The sequence below is a fragment of the Sorex araneus genome, chromosome 1 (genome assembly GCF_027595985.1).
Source record: "Sorex araneus isolate mSorAra2 chromosome 1, mSorAra2.pri, whole genome shotgun sequence".
Lineage (NCBI taxonomy): Eukaryota > Metazoa > Chordata > Mammalia > Eulipotyphla > Soricidae > Sorex > Sorex araneus.
Window position 1 is genome coordinate 235,200,914 of NC_073302.1, and position 15,088 is coordinate 235,216,001.

Consider the following 15,088-nt stretch of genomic DNA (forward strand, 5'->3'; position numbering starts at 1 on the left):
CATCACTGGGTGTGACCCAAAAAGCAAAAAATAAATAAAATTCACACAGAACTCCTCTATTTTCTTGAACTGATAATTCTTATGAACTATATTCTTTCTTAATTGTATTTAGATATGCCAAAAACAGTACAACAAGTCTCACAATGGAGACATTACTGATACCTACTCAAGCAAATGGATGAACAACGGGACGGGACGACAGTGCTACTGAATTTGCATGCACACACACCACACTCATATATATTTTTTTATGTCCACCTCATATAAATTTGTCTACTAAAAATATATTGTACTTGGGGGAAAAATGAAGGTCATTTTTCTTCTTTCTCTGTATCATGGTACTTAAATCCATTTTTCTGGTCAATTAGTTTTCAAACCAGATCAAGGAGAATGCCAAACCACTCTCTTCATGTCATGATAAAACATAACATAGTAATATAATACAAAAGTACAAAATTTCTTTTAAATGTATTTTTATAATACTTTGCAGTCTCTCTCTTCCCCACTTTTATGCAACAGATGTCTTTTATATATAACAATACAGTTAATATTCTTCAATAGTTAAAATATTTTAACATCATATATATTACTTAACACTCATAATTCTCAAAATGTGTTTTGATTTTAAGGAAATTATTCAAAAATACTAAGTCAAAATTCTAGACAGGTTTTATAAAAAAATGAATAAAGATTGCATGAAAGATGGACTAATAAAGAAGAATGAAATAAATACAGACACTGGAAAGCCAGAAATGTATAAAAACTTAACAGTTCTTCTGTATTTGCTTTGTAGGATAGATCTTAGCTCTAGGACCCACAAGATTCCAGCTCCCTTATGAATGATCTCAACAGGCTAATTGATATTGGCACATCATCAAAGGGTTGTAATTCTTCTTTTGGAAAATATAAGCAAATAATTACATTTGAATGAAACCAGTTGTCCCTTTATAAAGAGTCCTTTTAGTTCTATATTGACTAAATATGTATTGAAGAACCAAAAAGATAGTACAGGTATTCTTGAAGGAAACACACTAAATATAACTGAAATTTGTACAGAACATAAGGGACCCTAAATGGACAAAGCCCTCTTTAGAAAAATGATAAAGGGTATAAAAATGAGCAAGAAAATCACTCAAAGGGCTCCAATACATGATTTCCATGTAGGAATCCAGGTTCAATCCCTAATATAGCTATGTGACTCCCCAGCACAGCCATGAGTGGTTACCAAGGAATAAGAACCAGGAGTAGACCTTGTGCCAGGAACCAGGTTTGGTTGTGTACCCTAATTGTGTACTTACCCAAATAAAAGGGTGAGTTGTTATATGGTATAGCAGTTAGGGTACATGCCTGGCATGTGGCCTACTCAGTTCTGAGTTTCAACATCACATGGTACCCATACATTGTGGGGTGCATTCCTGGAGGTCCCCAGCACTCCAGAGGTGGTCTGGGTAGCCCCAGCACTGCATGGCCCAAACAACAACAAATCTGAGGGTCATTGAGCTAAATCAACTGCTGAGGTAACTAAGTCTATGGATCTTCTCAGTACCACTTGGAAGACACCCCAAGCAGAAAAAATAATATTAAAAGGAAAAGATAAATGAAGGTACTCCATTCCCCAACTTTAAATGATATTACAAATATGGTATCAAAAATAGTACATATGTGCATATATGTATAGTGATCAAAATAATAAAGTACTGCAGTAAAAACACACAGATCAATGAAGCAGAATTAAAAGTTCAGAAATAAGCACCCCACAATATATATTGACAGCTATTTTTACAGAAAAGGAGTTAAGACCATACAAAAATGAAAAAAAATTCTTTTCAATAATGCTACATTAAGACTGGAATATTCATATTTAAAAAGTAAGTAGATCAATATCTCATATCATACAAAGATTAAAGGAATGGAAGTATGACCTGAAATCATAAAACATACACAAAAAAATACAGGTAACACAATCTACTATATCAGTTTCAGTATTATGGACTCCCAACAACAAGGGATACAGAAGCAAAAATAAACAAATAAACTACATCAAACTTAAAAGCTTATGCACCAAAAAATAAATTCTTGTTGAAATTACTTGATACCACTTATTTGAAGAAAATATCTATGTCATACTTCTGATAAGGGTTAATACCAAAAATGCTTACAACTTGATAAAAATAAACTAATAAATAACTTTATACAGAAAATATGAGTAGATACTTCTCCATTAAAGACATAGAGATTGTCAACAGGTATATGAAAAAAGTGTTCATCATCCCTTATCAGAAAAATTCTTTTAAAAAAATGAGGTATCCCCTCATATCTGTGAGAATGGTATATTTATTGAAGACCAGAAATAAGTATGAGGAGGATATTGAAAAAATTAAACCCTCATTGCTGTTGATGGGAATGTAAATTAGTGCAGTCACTACAGAAACTAGCATAGAGATTCATCAAAAAAATTAAAATTAGATCTATTGTAGGTCCAGCACTTCCATTGTTAGTTACATGCCCAACGAATATAAAATCACTAATTTAAACACATAATATATATATAGATATTCTCTTATGTTCATTAATGCTATTTACAGTAGTCAAGGTATAGAACTAGAGAACTAGCCCTTTTCCAACAAAGAATTAAGTGGATAAAAATGAGTAGATATATGTAGCATATAAGTATAATTGAATACTACTGAGCTATATTTTAAGAAGTATAGCTTGCCTTTGTGATAGCATTTAAGAAACTGGAGAAGATTACATAAGTTCAATAAATCTGAAGAAGACAGATGACTTTACGCTGAAATAAAATACAGAGAAACAAAACAAACTGTCAAACCAAAGCAAAGCAAACAACTGGATTCTGACTGTAGAAGTAAAGTTAATAGTTGGAATGGAGAGAGGGTGAGAGAAAATAGAGACCCTCCTGTGGACTGTGCCCAGGATTATTGATACATATTTGAAGAGACATTAAACTGTACTCTTATAAAGACACCGTTCTATATATCAGTGTTACCTAAATCAAACAATTTTAAATGCAGAAAAGGAAAAGAAAAAAGAAAAACATTTTCATGGTTGTTTTTGTAATCATTGTATCACTGTCATCCTGTTATTCATTGATTTGCTCAAGCGGGCACCAGTAATATCTCCATTCATCCCTGTCAGGTGCTAGTGTAGCCAGATGGTTTGTTGCAGGCTCTTTCAGGATCAGGGGAATGAGGACTATTGTTGGTACTGTTTTGGGCATATTGAGTATGCCACAGGTAGCGTGCCAGGCTCTGCTGTGTGGGCAGGATACCCTTGGGAGCTTGCCAGTCTCTTCAAGAGGGATGTAGGTTTTGGGGGCGGCCTCTAAATTCCCTTAACAGGTGTTCCCAGTATACTGAATGTACGAATGTAAGCTTTTGGTCGACTGGCATGTTGTAACAATCTGCACACTGACAAACACGCACCTGCCTTCGTCTCTGAGCGGCACCTAGGACATCTGTGACCTCAGGTTGATCTCCTTGAGGTTGATGGAGTGCGCCCAGAGGTTGTTGAGCAGCTGGCAGAACAAGACCCTATCTCGGAGGGTCTATGCCAGGTTGAACACCTGCGCTGAGTCCCAGGTCATCCAATGGTTGGCTGACAGCACCCAGTGGTTGAGCCCCTGTGCACAATGCCACCATGGCTTCATGTCCGATGGTTCAGCAACTCGGCCCTGCCGGGGCAGGCAGCAACACTGCAGATGCCACAGCAGTTTCTCCGTGCCCCACCAATGCCATTCTCTCCGAATCTTGCAAACAGACAGTGATAGCCATCAGGAATCACACATAGAGTTCCAACAGGGATCACGCATAGAGTCCCATGCCTGGCGTGCTGAGTCACATGTTGTCTAAGGCGAGATAGTAAGCCGGGTTCGAGAGAGCACGAGAGGTTCGGGCGGCATCAGCGCTATCTTGCCTCCAATATTTTTTTACAATATATTTTACAATTTTTTTTGTAATAAAGACCAAAGACAACAATCATACCACTTAAGCATGGCCTAATTAGCCAGAACATTTTGTTATTTTATTATTATAATTATTATTAGTGAAGTAACATGGCTTACAATAGTGTTAATGTTTATGCTCTTGGTGTAAAAACTCAGTGCATCACCAAATCAATCTTTTTTTTTAAGGAACAAATTCATGTCTTTAAATATTTGAGTATCTCCCATGTATAAAGGGAATGCGTATTCCTTTGCTATAGCATCTGAACATATGTAGGTGAAAAGGAGGGTTGGGACTTAAAAAGACAATTGGATGGAATCACATTGTGATAGAGAGAACTGTTGAAGAATTACAGTAGGAAGATGCCTCAGGGCATAGTAAACATCCCAGTGGCTTCCAAGGACTGATCTACAAGTGATGCATGTGTTGTTCTTGCATTTTTATTGAAAGCTGACATAAAGGACCATGATTGTGGGAAATCTCCCTATACAAGCAAGCCCTAAGACATGTGCCGTTTCCTGGGTTATGCAAGCCTGGGGGAAATCACTAATCTAAGCAGGAAGCGTCTTGCTAGCTATAGGTCAAGGCAGGAAGCATCCTGCCAGGGAAGCACTGACACAAGCAGGAAATGTTTCCCTGCCAGACCTACACGGATTTCTGGGTGCTGGAACACAGGAAGACTCCTGCCAGGAATTGCTGAGCATTCCCCATGCCCACAGCAGCACTAACGGTTTATCCTATGCAGTAACTCACTATACTGGTGTACATGATGAGAGGGAGGAGGGAAATGGAAATTGTACTTTAAAAAGGCCTAGGAGCCCTTTGGGGCAGTTTAATGTAGCTTGCTACCTTGACAAGCAACAGAGTCTCTCATTCTTTGTAACTGACCCTGCTGACCAGAGATGGAAAGTGACAATCTGATAGACTTTATTGTGGTAAATAATCACACATAATATCTTCTTCTTGCAATGGCCATGCAATAATGGTAGAAACCTCTAGTACTTTAGGAAGAAATTACCACAGAATGCTATGGAATATTTGCTTCTAATGCCATCACTGTGTAAGGACTATATGCTTTGTTCTCATTTATTTCATCATAAGCATCCTTTGAGATAGGTACTAAGCTATTTTCTGCTAAAACTCTGAGGTTCATGCCTAAAACATGGAAGAATAAATCAGAATTCTTATGTTTCAGAATTCAAAATTCATTTACTCCACACATAATATTGCTTCATTTGTCCTTTTCTGTGATCACTATGAATATCAGCTATCTTCAATCAAAGTTTTGAAAGAGAACTAAAGCACACTGCTTCCAACTTATTTCTCACTAAAAGTTGCATCCTTAAAGCACTTGTCAATCCTTCCTGCTCCTTGGGATACTCTCTGTATTTCAATGAGGCTGTGCATTATATGGGATTGCTTGCTGGATAAATTATTTTCCATATATTAAACAATAAACACTACTAAGCTAAATTGGGAGCTTCCTTCTTATTTCAGAATCTGTGGCATCAAGTACAGCATTTAAATCAGTAAGCATTCAACAAATCAATATTAAATTGAATCTAATATTATTCTTGGGTATATTTATCATCTAAGCTAATTGAATAATTATATGGCGTAAAGTCAATGACTTTGTGAATTACAGCTATCCCATTGATAACTATACTCCTTAAGGTTTTATTAATCTCTCTGAGTCCAATTATTCATATGCAAAATAGAAATCATAATATCCACCTTCCAGGGTTCTCTTGTGAGGATTAAATATAATTTACATAATATATCTAGGGTATTATTTATCACATAGAAAGTACTTAGCAAAGTATTATTATCTTTAATTTGTCATCTTCTTATAAACATCTATATGGGTTTGATAATTTAGATACATGTTGACAATAGATCTGTTAGATGATGCGCCTGTTTTTTACTCCAGAAGGCAGACTGCAGATAGCTTTTTGAAGGAAATTGCTCTATTTAGTTGATAAGAATGGCATTTATATTGAAAAGATGAAGTTATTAGTTACAGTATGTCCTTTGATTTTCAGAGATTCTTTGAAAGAGATTTAAAACATGACCTCTATCTGAGGGAAATTAACATTATCATTGGAGTGACAAGCTCAAAATATATAAAAGAAACAGAAAGTAATTTATCACTAATAAGTGAGCTTCTGATAGGTTTTTGACAGATTTAAGAAAAGTGTCTTCAGAGTGGGCTGCCATTACTCAATTAAGTTTCTAAAACTTTGGCAGAACTAGAATTTGGCTGATCTGGTCAGGAAGCACTCAAGGAGAAGCCATGTGAGCAGTAAATGTAGGGGCAGAGAGTACAACAGAGTGGAGATCTCTTGCCTTACATGTAGCAGACCTCTCTCAATCCCTGGCACCACCATATTGTCCCCTAAGCACGGCCATGACTGACCCCTGATCACAGAGCCAGGAGTAAACACAGAGCACAGGTAAGTGTGACCCACCCCTGCCCCCCAACCCCCTCCAAAAGCATAACCAAACATTGGGGTGGAGAACTTGGGAAAGTTCAGGATGAGTACTAAATTAATAGAGGAAGTTAGATGGATATAAAATTGTAGAAAAATAAAGAACTGTCATCAACCAGGAAAATAAGCACAACTCAAGTTTGCATGGTGGGTAACGGGGGAGGCAGAGAGAGGCTCAGTTAACTTATAAGTTTAGATCTTGCAAAGTTCAAGGTTAAATCCAAGACGAAAATGATGTTGTCAGAGATAAGTCCTCTTCGTTCAGCTAAAATGGCCTGTATGTTGACTTCATCCTTTCAGAATGCTGATGGACAGATGGTTTTTTCCATGCTGCCAGGGAATGCTGCCAAGGAAAAATTCAGAATATCAAGTTCCAAACTTAACCATTCTGATGAAAAGAGTACTTCTTTATACCAGTATTTTTCTAAGCCTGGCTTACAGAAGCCTGCCTAGTCCTCCCAACCTTTTCAAATATCTACAAAATCAAAATCTATTTTGTAGATCTTGACAACTTTTCACAGATTGAACATTTGTATTGATAGTGCAAAAATAACATTGGTTAAAACTGCTCGTGTCTAGTTAGAGACACAATATTGTACTAGACATTTTAACAACTCCACACTGTCACAGTTTTTTTTTTCAGATTTTATTTTTTTATTTTTTTGCTTTTGGGGTCACATCTGGCAATGCTCAGGGGTTACTCCTGGCAGTGCTTGGGGGACCATATGGGTTGCTGGGAATCGAACCCAGGTTGGGCGTGTGCAAGGCAAACACCCTACCCACTGTGCTACCGCTCTAGCCCCAGTCACAGGTTTTTTGAAAACAATATTTCAAGGGGGCTGAGAGAGTCCAGCAGGCAGGATACTTGCCTTGTACGCAGCTGACCCAGCTTTAATCCCCAGCATCACATATGATTTACTAAGCATTGCCAAGATTAATTCCTGAGTGCAGAGCCAGAGGTTACCCGTGAGAATTGCCATGGATAGCCCCCAAACCAAAATAAATAAATAAATAAATAAATAAATAAATAAATAAATAAATAAATGTAAAAAACTTTTTTTTAATGTTTCACGGGACAGAGAACACTTCGAATAGCTGGAGTGTTTGTGCTGTATATTGAGGCCCTGGGCCTGAGTGCTAGCACTGCACAATCCCTGCACTGAGTGACCACAAAATCACTGTGAAAAGAACACTAGGAATAACCCCCAAACACCTCTAGGTATGGATTAAAAGCAAAATAGACTAACAAAAATTTTCACTAAGTACTACTGGGGTGGTCTGGGTAATGCTGAACTCTGCAGGGTCAATGCAGCATTCGATCCTAGGTAACTAGCAGTGAACCAAGGGATTAGCCTCTGAGGTCCCAGAGCATACTTGGGAGAATTATTCTGCAAAATAAAATTTTAAATAAAGTTGAAATCAATTTTCTGAATAACATTGATAAAATAGCAAAAAATTACTCATTTTACCTGAGTATAGGGGTTAATATTATTTGTAAGGAAATAGAGCATGTATATAAAGCATTTTTGCTAATCAACAAAATAGTTATCTCATGAGGAAGAGCACTGGGATCAACATTTGAGTCGACCCCAGTGAGATTCGCCAAGCCACATTTACATGATATAGATAGTATTTTGACTTGCAAGAGCAGCCAACAGATTAATTTATGTCCATTCAAGCTTGAACATTTAACACTCATTTTCTGGACAGTGCTTATTGCAAATGATAAAATTGAGCTTTCATTTTTTTAATTTTAGAAAACTTGCAATTGCTACCGCTTGCTTTATAGTATTCAACTACAAAACAGACTTCTGATGAAGACAGAAATTATGTTAAAGATGTGAGACTTTTCAAATGGCTTAAAATGAAATATGTTGACAATTGTATATCTCTGCAAACTGATATTGTCTAAAAAATCAATACATGATGTTACAAAATCATTACTGGATTAAAAATCCACTAAAAAGCTTTTTACCATTCTAAACTAATGGATTTCACTGTACCTGTGTACAAATAATTCACTGAAATTATTTCATATTCCATACTGCAATTAATTTTTTAAGAAACAAACACTTTCTTAAGTTTTGTTGTCAAGTTTTGGTGTAAGCAGGTTTATGTGTTAGCCAAATATCTATTGGAGAGATTTGAAAAAATATGCAAAACTACGCCATTATTTTTAAACTTTTTGTTTTAGAAAATATATTATTTTAAAATATTTTATTTATTGTGCCTTATGTGGAAGCCTCATTAGTAGCATGTGAGAAGAAAAAATAGTGCTAGACTTAGCAGCCTCCCCTTGAAATGCAAGATGTTATAAGAAAATAGGGCAATTGATGCTGAACAGAAAAGCACAATAATGATACCCTTAAGACTGTGACTCATATTGATCATTTTGAAAATACTCTACTAGCATTATTTCAGTGGAAAGAATCAGTTAGAAGAAAAGAAAAGAAAGAATCAGTTAGAGAAACTTTATAGACTGGAGAAACATTTCAAACATGAAATACTGAACACTTAGTTACGACGATAATTAGGTGGAAAATCAGGCAACATATCAGCATAAAAGAGGGAGAATTAGTGAGATCCTCCACATGAATATAAATGAGATAAATGAAAAGAAGAGGCAAAGATAACTCAAGGATCTCAGCCTTCAAAATATATACAAGTAAGGTATACTTAAATGGCAGAAAAAAAGGTTTAAGGTAGGAATCCAGGAACAGTCCATTTTATTAGATTACGTCCTTTCTAAAAGCATATCATGTCAGCTTTGGAAGAAGTTTTCCACTAAATATTAAAAACAACAATAATAAGGCACATACAAAGTCATTATCAATTCGGTAAAGTTAGAAAACTTAGTAATGAGTTGAAATCACATGTGTATTCTGAGACAACATAGATGTCTAAAGGGATATAGCCATATTCTTTAATCTGTGATTCCAAGAGATCAGATGGGGCATGTGAGTTTGTTGTTTAAATATCTATTAAAAACTAAAAACTTTATACAAGCTTCAGAGATTGACTTTTTGGAGAAATATCCTAAGCTTCATCATGCAGTCAGTGTGAACAGTGAAAAGAAACTTCAATTGACAAGAGTTACCTGAGGCTGTGTGCACAAGTCAAGGGCCACAATTTCTGCTCCCAGAAGTCACCCCTATCCTACTAGATATTTTAGTTTCTCCACTTCTCTGAATTAGTTTGAAATTGTTTTTGAATATTCCTTATAGCAATATTTTAAACTATCATTAATGTTGTGATATTTTAAGTATTATTAAATATGTAAAATGATAGAGATAATTTTCCTATGGCTCTATTTTTATGCCACATGATTCTCATTAATTTCCTAAATGCATTAAATAATTAGAATAGAATAATTCAAAATGTAAATAAGAGTATAGTAAACAGTAGGCAAATACAATAGAGGTATAATGTACTTTCTTTTTTTTTAATAATGTAGGAGTACTGCTATTTGTTCAGCCATTAAATTGACTGAATTGTGTATAAACTCCACATTACCTTTTTTTAAATTGTATCACCATGAGATAGAGTTACAAAGCTTTCATGTTTGAGATTCAGCCATACAATGATGGAACAACCATCCCTCTACCAATGCACATCTTCCACCACCCACATCCCACTCCTCACCCTGCCTCTAGGGCAGACAATTTCCCCAATACTCTCTCTCTAATTTTGGGCATAATGTTTCGCTCAAAATTTCCCATCACCATTCACCTACCTGCCAGGGTCAGATGCTAGATAATTTATTTTCCATTGCTCATTTTGAATATTATGAGAGCTCACACAGCTGCGATTGTAAATGTAAGTTTCTAGATTGTAAATAATTGGGTTCCAGAGATATCTCTGTATGGCACTAATCCATTTTGGGATTCAGTTGGGAGTCTTTGGGCCAGGGCTGTCGGTGTGCTAAGATGGAGCCCAGAGGCAAATTTTGGGCATGGCAACCAGTCCGCTGAGGGGTGGGAACCCAGGGATGGACAGCCCAGGTGCTCTGCTACCATGCGACCTGGAGATTCAGTCCTGGAACCTGCATACCTGGACCTTGCCTGTGGAAGCTCTGGTCACCAGGCTTCCATCTGGAGTAGGTGAGAAGACTGCACCTTCTCCATCTGGGGTACCCCAGTGAAATTGGCCTGGTATGGGGCCCAGAGAGATCTCCAGCGCTCTGTTGTCTTCTAGGACTTGCTGCTGTGCCTCTGGGTCAGGACTGTTGTTGCACTAAGATCCACATTACAAAATTTTCAGCAGATTATATCTTGGTGAGATTCGTCGTGAGACGCTGGAGTCAGGCTGGGGATATGGCAGCGATTTTGGGTTGTGGAAGCAAGCGGCTGCTGGGGCTCTACTTGGGCAGGCTACCAGGCCATCCTGCCCCTGTCCAATTTACCCATCTGTTCAGTCATGCGTGGTTCAAGATTAACTGCGGTTTTGAATCTCTTTTGAGGCTTATCTATGGGTCTCTGAAATAAGGCCAATAAAAGCTTGTATAGCTGAGCGAGCGGTGGTTTGTGGGTGTGGCTCCCACATACCTAACTTTTGGCCATTTAATTTCTAGGTAAACTTGATCCCAAGTTGTTCGGGTCTGGCCATAGGCACAGCAGCAATTTTGGGGTATCAGTGAAGGCACCATCAGGCTGCTGATGTGCATATCCTGCAGGTACAGGATGCTGTACCTGCTAATGGCACTATATCCCCTATAATGTACTTTCTGACGGCAACTTAAAGCAGATAAAAAAAACAGAGAACCATGAAGAGTCTAACTATTGCAAAAAATGTACAATTGCACTGGTATATAAGAAAGAATGATGTGTCAAAACCATAATATTAATGAGAGGAAAGAAAAACCAGATTATGTCATGCTCAGGAACCCTAAGGTTCAATGTCAATACTTTGGCCTTTCATCATTTGGTTCTTTGGGGGCCACATCCAGCTGTTTAGGGCTTTCTCCTGGCTCTGTGGTCCGGGATCACTTCTGAAAGTATTCAGGATATAGACCTCCTTGGCCATATGTCAGACAAGCACCCTACCTTCTGTTATCTCTTTATAACCTGACTTTTTCTTCTGTGCTAAATTATGTGCTGTGTGGTTTAAGTCGATGAGCAATGGGGATAACAAGTGATACTGGTGTTACAAGTAAACAAATCATCATGAAAAAACTTTGTAAACCACAGTGATTAAATAAAGTAGGGAAATAGAAGAATCCAGGACAGTATCTTCTCATCTTCTAGTAATAATAAAGGAAATATGAGAACTTGAAGATAACTCTGTATGTATGCATGTGCGTGTGCATGTGTGTGTGCATGCACATGAGTGTGTGTGTGTTAGCTAGACAACAACAGGCAATAAAATTCCATTTTAAATGATATAGTTTATGGTACCTAAGTATACTTACCGTAATTTTAACTTGAACACACTCTGTATTTGAATTGATTGTGGCCATTTTACAAAGTCTAGTTGAGTATGTTAACTCAACTCAGGATTTTAAAGACAAGGATTTTCATCTCATATTTAAAATAAAATATAGGATTATAAATGAGCCATCTAACTAACAGTGTCTAGGACCTAGGCTTGTATATGAATAAATAGGTTCTTTCATCCTTCCCTTCCTTCCTTCACCAAATAACTAAATGCTCTATTAGTAGCATCTGAACAGCATGGCTATTGTCATCACTGATTGATTCATTGATCAATTTTGTGTATATAATTTGTGGCCTGATAAAGGAATTTCTGCTTACATTATATAATGCCTTTGCTTCAAAATTATGAATCTATGGTTTTCCAAAGGGTTTGTTATTGATTGAAGTAAATTTAACATGTACAATTCCATAATATTATTTATGACAAAAAGTAAAGAAGATGTTTATTATATAAGTCGATCCTAAAACAACTAAGTAGACAACATGAATCACAAAATAAATGCTTTAAAATAATTGTAATCAAGTCAGATCAGTCCTTTTCCGTTGCCTAAGAATGAGTCATTTTGACACAGTAAGAAGCAAAACTCTTAGGTTCTAGCTTGAATTCAAATTCTGCATTCATAACTAAGTATAAGTAGATTAATAAAATTCTTCAGACTTATTGAGAAACATACCTTTCCTAACATGATTTCCATTTAGTGACACCTTTTCCATTTAATGAAACCAGGGCTATATCTCTGGGCCTTGTTTCTGCCTCCTTTCTTTTCTTTTTATATTTAATATCTTTCCATATCTCCATATCTCCTCTATTACTCTCTTCTTTCTCTCTCTCTTCCTCTTTCGCCCTGCTTATTCTCTCACCCTGTCCCTCTCCATTTATCTCATTCTGTCTGCACTTAATCCTAACATCTCTTTTCATCTCCTGTTGCCCATAACAAATGTGGCATATTTTTTAATTTAGTGTAGCTACTCAAAGAAAGCTTAAAATTCTCAATTTTACACTGGTGGAGGGACACTGAAATTTGTGATAGGTTTGGAATTGAAGCACCAAATGTCTGTAACTCTGTTATCAATAATTTTGTACATTACGGTGAATAAATATATAAATAAGCTCAATTTTAACTATTAGAAAAAATATTTTTAATATTTCTATCTTTAAAACTGATTTTTAAACAAAACACCTTTTTATTTGATGTATCTAACACTAAGATATCTTTCCCCAAGAGAAGAACTTTTCTTCCAATTAAAATTCAATGCAGACCCTTCTGATGATTTTTAATAGGAAAAAAGTTTCTTTCTGCATGTTTTTAAATGCCTTTGAGTCATCATTTTAAATAGCATGAAACTTGGAACAACAAAAAAAAATTTTGTCCCTTATTAAATTCTATCATTGCATTGATTTACTATTTCTTTGTTACACCAGAGATAGAGAAGATAAGGATCTTAGCCACGTTATAAATGGTAACAATTATATTCACTGCAATTAGATTTTTTTTGAACACCACAGTTAAAGGAGATGATCATCTAGTTCAATAATAGCGGTAACCATAGAAGCAACGATGCTAAAAAAAAAAAAAGTCACTAAAGCAATAATAAGTTCTCAGGTTGCATTGTTGCCCTGGCACTGATCAGTGGTTTATTATAACACAATGAGAGTTTCTTCCCAAGTGATGCAGGGCAGGTAGAATGTGATGATTGCACATTACTTGTACAATCTCCATATATCTTCTGACATTAAAATATGGAAATTTCTATTGAAGTTTATATTCCCTATTATCAGTATCATACTAGCAAGCTGAAAAAAAAGAAAAATAGTCATAATTTGAAGAATTTATTGTCTGCTATAAGCATTTTTCTCCATGATACTGAGCAGCTGACTCAAACTCTTATGATATCACCATTTGCAATTCAAAGCGAGTAGAGTACAATTGTTCAAAAGGTAAAGAGAGCACAACGGTATTTATCAGGTGTTCAAAAACTTTGATAAGAGAGGCATGTCTGACAGTATCAGCATATGTGAGTTGGCACACAGACTGTGGACATATTCTCCAATATGTCACTCAACAATTTTCAACCAATTTTTGTAAATCTGTATAACAAACACCAGTCCTTGCAGTCATGATCCCAAAAATATTTCTCTAGTCCAATGTCACCATTATTTAAAACGAATTTATTTTGTAAGAAAAACACTATATAGATAAATAGTTTTATATAGATATATAGTTTATATATATCTTTGTCTATATATTTATATCTATATGTGTATATATACTCAAATATATAATATTTTTTAAATTAAAATTTTTATTAGTAAATAACTGTGAGGTGCAATTACAGACTTACAGCTTTTCGTGCTTCTCTTTCAGTCATAAAATGCTTGAGTACCCATCCCTCCACCAGTGCCCATTCTACACCACTGATGATCCCAGTATCCTTCCCACCCCTCCACCTCATCCCCCCACCCCACCCCATCTCTGTGGCAGGACATTCCCTTTTGTTTTCTCTCTCATTTTGGGTGTTGTGGTTTGAAATAGAGAGGTATTGAGTGGCCATCGTGTTTGATCTATAGTCTACTTTCAGCGTACATCCCCCATTTCCAGCGGGTCCTCAAACCACAATTTACCTGGTTGTTCCCTTCTCTATCTAAGCTGCCTTTCCCCCCAGCATATGAGGCCAGCTTCCAGGCCATGGAGCCAACCTCCTGGTACTTATCTCTACTATTCTGGGTGCTAGTATCCCATCCTGTTACTTTATATTCCACAGATGAGCGCAATCTTTCTATGTCTGAGTCTCTCTTTCTGACTCATTTCACTTAGCATGATACTTTCCATGTTGATACACTTATATGCAAAGTTCATGACTTCATCTTTTCTAACTGCTGCATAGTATTCCATTGTGTAGATATGCCAAAGATTTTTTAACCAGTCATCTGTTCTCTGGCACTCAGGTTTTTTCCAGATTCTGGCTATTGTAAACAGTGCTGTAATGAACATTTGAATGCAGATGTCATTTTGACTATACATTTTTGCCTCTCCAGGATATATTCCCAAGAGTGGTATTGCTGGGTCAAATGGGAGCTCAATTTCTAATTTTCTGAGAACCGTCCATATTGTTTTCCAAAAGGGCTGAACCAGTCAGCATTCCCACCGGCAGTGTAGGAGAGATCCTTTCTCCCCACATCCATGCCAACAGTGGTTGCTTTTAT